Source organism: Hylobates moloch, unplaced genomic scaffold (assembly GCF_009828535.3).
Source record: "Hylobates moloch isolate HMO894 unplaced genomic scaffold, HMol_V3 SCAFFOLD_10, whole genome shotgun sequence".
NCBI classification, from domain to species: Eukaryota; Metazoa; Chordata; class Mammalia; order Primates; family Hylobatidae; genus Hylobates; species Hylobates moloch.
The window spans coordinates 1306868-1312710 of NW_026652285.1; the positions used below are offsets into that span (position 1 = coordinate 1306868).

The 5843-nt window shown below is 41.4% G+C and overlaps 1 pseudogene; it reads right to left on the bottom strand.

The window, feature by feature from the left end:
* Positions 1-451: 451 nt before the first annotated feature.
* Positions 452-953, bottom strand: LOC116474373 (ADP-ribosylation factor-like protein 2-binding protein; annotated as a pseudogene).
* Positions 954-5843: the final 4890 nt, after the last annotated feature.

Below are 5843 nucleotides of genomic sequence, written 5' to 3' on the forward strand. Positions count from 1 at the left end.
CCCTGACTCATGTAAATAGGAGGTGTGAGTGCACAAAAAGATTCATGTAAAGCCTGCTGGGACAGAGGGTGTTGATGGTGGATTGTTCCACACTGTTACACACCAACATGTATAGTGGGGGAAGGGGCCTCCCAGGTGGAATGATTGACATGGCCTGCTCCAGAGGAGTTGAACTCAGAAACACCTGAGAGAGGTGCCTACTTGAAGAGGGGAGGAGTACCAGGATTACTAAGTGGGGAGGATTCTTAAGGTTAATGAATACAATAAGGCGTTTCAGGAGAAATAGGTCCAGGAGGGTTAGGTCATTTTGGTTTTGACCTATTGATACTTAGTATGAATGAAGAATTGCAGAACAGAATCAGTCCTTCCAAGACATATTCTTCTGTCGTCATCATGAGCAGACTATGTTGGCTTATTGGGTCGGTGACATCCAGAATGATCCCATTTATTGGCTGGAGGTAGGACCTAGTGTTGCAGATTGTTCTGGAAAGCTGGTATAGATGATTTGCACAACAAAGTCACCACTGGACCACTGCTTAAGTCCAGTTCCCAGCCTTCTTTTTCTGCTCTGTAGTCCAAAAACATTTATTTAAAAGCCAAAACATTGGTAAAGGTGAGCAGCAGGTCGAATATGCCACCAGCCACTTCATCTTTATGATGCTGTAACATAGTTGTGAAAACTGCTACGTTGAATCCAGGAATCTGCTACAGAGGTTATTCTTCAACATATTTTTTCTGCCAAAAAAATATATTTATTAAAAATAGGCACGTAGGTTAGTTTATTCTCTTCCGTGTCCTCAAAACTCCAGGTAGTACTTGTCTATAAAATTTCCCTGTAATAAGTGGAACTTTTCATCCATGACAATGTCCTCTAATTATGCAACCACAGCATCAAATTCTGCATCAGAGGCGGAGAAGGACAGATTGAAGCTCTCTTCTTCTGAAGTACCCATGGCCGCCTCTGCTGCCATCACCGCCCCTTAGTGGGCAAGGGGGCGAATTGGGCTCCTGGCCTGCCAGGGGTCCAACTCTCAGAGGGCACGGCGGTCGGCCAGCTGGGGGCAAGCCTCGTGGCCCAGGCCGCCCCCTGCTCACTGCCTGACCGGGTGAGCACCTGCATGCCAAGCTTGGCCTCACACTCCGGCTGTGGCCACGCAGCGCACCAGCTGCGCCTCTTCATCCCACCAGGCTGCTCTGCACTCACCACCAGAGATGATGATGATGATGATGATGATTAATTATTATTATCATTATTAGTAGTAGTAGTAGTAGTAGTTTGAGACGAAGTCTTGTTCTGTCGCCCAGGCTGGAGTGCAGTGGCGCAATCTCGGCTCACCACAACCTCCACCTCCCAGATTCAAGCGATTCTCCTGCCCCATCCGCCCGAGTAGCTGGGATTAACAGGCTTGCACCACCACACCCAGCTAATTTTTGTATTTTTTAGTAGAGACAGGGTTTCACCGTGTTGACCAAGCTGGTCTTGAACTCCTGACCCCAGATGATCCACTCGCCTGGGCCTCCCAAAGTACTGGAATTACAGGTGTGAGCCACTGGCACCCGGCCCGCCAGACACTATTTAAAGGTATCTAGATCTTTACAAATTTCTCTGATGAGTACTTACCCTCAAATCTCACTCTTTGTGAGTTCAACTTTATTTTTCCTGAAGCACATCTTTTAGAAGTTTTTTCAGTGAATGCTAAAAATCCCTTAGCTTTTGTTTTCTGCGAATAACAGCATGTGGTGCTTCACAACACATTACTCTGACAACTCTAGGAGCAGGATTATCTTTAGGTTACAGATAAGGACATGCTGCTCAGAAAGGTTATCTTACATCTCCATCAAGTAATGGAGGAAAGCAAGACTCTAAGTAGATCAGTTTGACTCCAATGCTCCAAAACCTAATTTCCCAACGCACTGGGAAGGAAAGTCAGGTAGGGATAGGATGGGAGGCGGTGAATTCAAGAGTCACATAGAACTGATGTCTCAGGCATGAGAGTGCTAAACAGCAGCCGTAGTCCCTGGAGACTTAGCTACTTCCTGGACATTGGTTTAATATTATTTCTTAAAGGAGAAAGAAAGAGAAAAGAAACCGGCTATCCATTTTAAACTCATACTTGCTTAGAGTCAGCTGGCTCTGGGGCTATACAACAAACCTTGTTATAATACATAGTTCTAGCTTCCATCTGCCTCCTCAGAGCAAATGACATTATCACAGGGTTTGTTTTTTTTTTTTTTTTTATCATTAAACAACCATCAAACATAAGTATTCAACTTGTCTAGTTTTTTTTTTTTTTTTTTTTTTTTCCCCCTTTTGCAACCATCAAACATAAGTATTCTTCTTTTTTTTTTTTTTTTTTTTTTTTTTGTCCCTCCTTTGGTCACCAGGAACTTTTGGCTCGCTCTGCTTAGACAGCTCTTTCTGATTTTCTCAAGACGTTGGTGTTCTGTGCCTCTTGTGTGTCCTGATGAACTCCATTGACTATACTGCAATTTGAGAAGAATTGAGACAAGAGGTATGAAAAGTGAAAGGAGATCATAGGTTGGAGTTACATGTCTAAGCTCCCTCTTACTCTGTTGGGTTTTACACGCATCCTCGACAGCAGTCGATATAGGCCATTTGTAGTGTCAAGTGCCAAGATTTTGCTCACACAAGTTTATCTGTCCAAAATCTTTGCTGCTTCCTGCCTGCCTGGGAAAATGCCATCCATGCTCTCAGAGTGGCCCAATTCTCACCTCCAGGATAGCTTTCCTTCTCCCACTCATGCTGCTCCCTCCCAATATGCACAAATTCAGTTCACAGTGCTATCTACTGTTCCTGTCATCTTTATCTTTTCTTCCACAGTAGCTTATGAGCTCCTCAAAAGAAGTGAGTATTTCTTTTTAAACTCTTATGGTAATTGACCAAACTAGCAGCATGGCGGAGGCGCCAATAAATTTCTGCTGATTCAGTGACTCTGTGTCTAATAATGCTATTGCTTGTTCTACCACCCCACGAGAATATGTGAACATGTAGAATAGAGAAGATAGGATTTTAGAATCAAGTAGAGCTAGGTTCAAGTTTCAGATCATTGCTCAGTAGCGATACAACCTTGGGTCATTATCACACATGAGTGAATCTTAGAGTTTTTATCTATCAAATGAACCTTCCAGGATCATTGAGGATTAAATGAATTATGTGTCTAAAAGTGCCTAATGTTGAACTGGTATATAGTAAAGACTCTAAACATGTCAATATTTCTCATGTCTCCATGGAAAAAGATTTCTTAGTAAATAGCCTCTCATCATCACAGGTTCCTAAGTGGCAACATCATAGAAGGTACTCTATGCAAATGTATGCTCTTAGTCTCAGCCCCATATTACAGGACAATGTTTCCTAAAATATAAACCAAGGACAAACTACATGGTTTGTTAAAAGACATAGATTGGGTGATCCTGATAAAAAAAAAAATAACCCAAGAGGCCCAGCATGGTGGCTAATACCTGTAATCCCAGCACTCTGGGAGGCAGATCACTTGAGGTCAGGAGTTTGAGGCCAGCCTGGCCAATATGGTGAAACCTCATCTCTACTTTAAAAAATGCAAAAATTATCTGGGTGTGGTGGCAGGAGCCTGTGATCCCAGATACTCGGGAGGCTGAGGCAGGAGAATCACCTGAACCCGGGAGGTGAAGGTTGCAGTGAGCTGAGATCATGCCACTGCACTCCAGCCTGGGTGACAAGAGCAAGACTGAGTCTCAAAAATAAATAAATAATAGAAAAGAAATCTGAGAATCATGGGAATAGAATGAACTTACATCACATCAATGTCATTACAGTCAGGATTCCAGTGCTCCTCATGGGCAAGACCACTTTTCATAGAATTCTCTCTTGACAGTGATTGTTTCTTCCTGTTTATACTACATGTTACAGAAGCTGGTGGTATTTATCTTGCAGCTACATAGATTTACATTTTGTCAAACTATTAACCATTTTGGGAAATAAATGGCAAAAAGTTGGAAATAATCTAAATGTGGATCCATAAGGGATAAGCAATTTTCTGGTAAAGTCATACGATAAAATGAATTACTAGTAACTTAATAGTTAATATGAATTACTAGACCCACATGTGTCCACGTGGATCAGTCTCAAAAACACTGTTGAACAAAACAAGGAGTTTGAGAACATTTACGGTTGTCCCTCAGTACATGCAGAGGACTGCTCCTGGGGACCCTGAGTATACCAAAATCTGAGCATATTCAAGTCCCATAGTGAGCGCTGTGAAGCCTGTGTATATGAAAAACTGGCCCTCCATATAGGCTGGTCTCACATCCTGCTAGTATTGCATTTTCAATCTGTGTTTGGAAAACATCTGCATCTAAGTGGAGCCACACATTTCAAACTCATGTTGTTCAAGGGTCAACTGTACATACATTTTAAAAAATACAAAACAGTGTTACATATTGGTCTTAAGATTTTATATGTAGTGAAAATAAAAACACATGGACTAGAAAGATTCATGCAAAGTTAACGATAGGACTGGCATTGAGTAAGGGGAATAGGATTAGTGAGGTATAGAGAGATTTCAACTTAAATGAAAAATAAGTAAAAAGAAATTTGCTAATTTCACAAGTATTAAATTTATATAGTGGATACATAGATGTTAGCAATATTATTCTCCATGCATTTTTATTTAACTTTTTTCCAAACTATTCAAAAAAGTTATTTGAAGTCTGTGTCTCAAAACATTGTGAGAGTAATAAAATAACCATAAAGTAACTAGTGACAGAGATAATAAAGCGACATAAAATAGCAAAAGAAAAAAATATGAGTCAGTTGCGATTTCTATAATTACACTGATTGAATTTCATGGTTATTTGGGGAAACAAAGCTCCATTCCCACATGTAAAAGTGTTATAAAACAGCAGCTTGAGGTTTCAAGGGCACCTTGTTTTGATAGGTGTGTCTTTTAAAGGGCTTTTCGGAATAACCTTTCCAAGACTCATTCTAACCCCTAAAGCATTGAATCAAATTACGCACAAGCAGAACCACCTGAACTTCAAAATTACCCCGTCCTATAACCTTCAGGATACAATAACCCTCATTGTTAATGTCTAGCACTTCATAAACCGGAGATAGCAAGTTGGAAGAGATCTAACACTGACCCGTATCAAGTGCCATTTATTGGATTGAACATATTAAATACATACTAATACATCATTGTACTTCAGTGTAATGCTATGAGATCCTGTTACCCTACCCATTTTACAGAGGAGGAAATAGATGCTTATGAGATTAAGACACATAGCCGAAATGGAGTGGATGCAATTTCTAACGTGTATCTGAGTTCCCTTACCCACAGTTCAGCCTCACTCTTCCCCTTTCACTTGCTAACAGGAAAAAGGTACAGGATTCGGCAAGAGCAAAATAAATTATTTTGGCAGCAAGAGGGCAGTTATTTGTGTCTTAAGTGGTGGGAGTGAGTTTCCAGAAAAGAGAAGTCAAATTGCCTTTGCGTGGCTAATAATGTAATTTCTATAGTTCTTAAATCACTTATTCAACATGTCTGAAGCAACTGACTGGAATCTAAGCTGAGGGTGCTGACTTGATTGATTTTACCTTGTTAGCCCAAAGTTCCTCAGCCCTACAGGGGCTCACCCTATACTTTACCCCTAGCTGAGCCTCAGGTAAGAGGTCATTGGTGTTCCTAACAGTCCCCGCAATGCACCTGCAGTTTCAGCTCAATTTTTTTTTTTTTTTGAGATGGAGTCCTGCTCTGTCACCCAGGCTGGAGTGCAGTGGTGAAATCTCAGCTCACTGCAAGCTCCGCCTCCCGGGTTCATGCCATTCTCCTGCCTCAGCCTCCTGA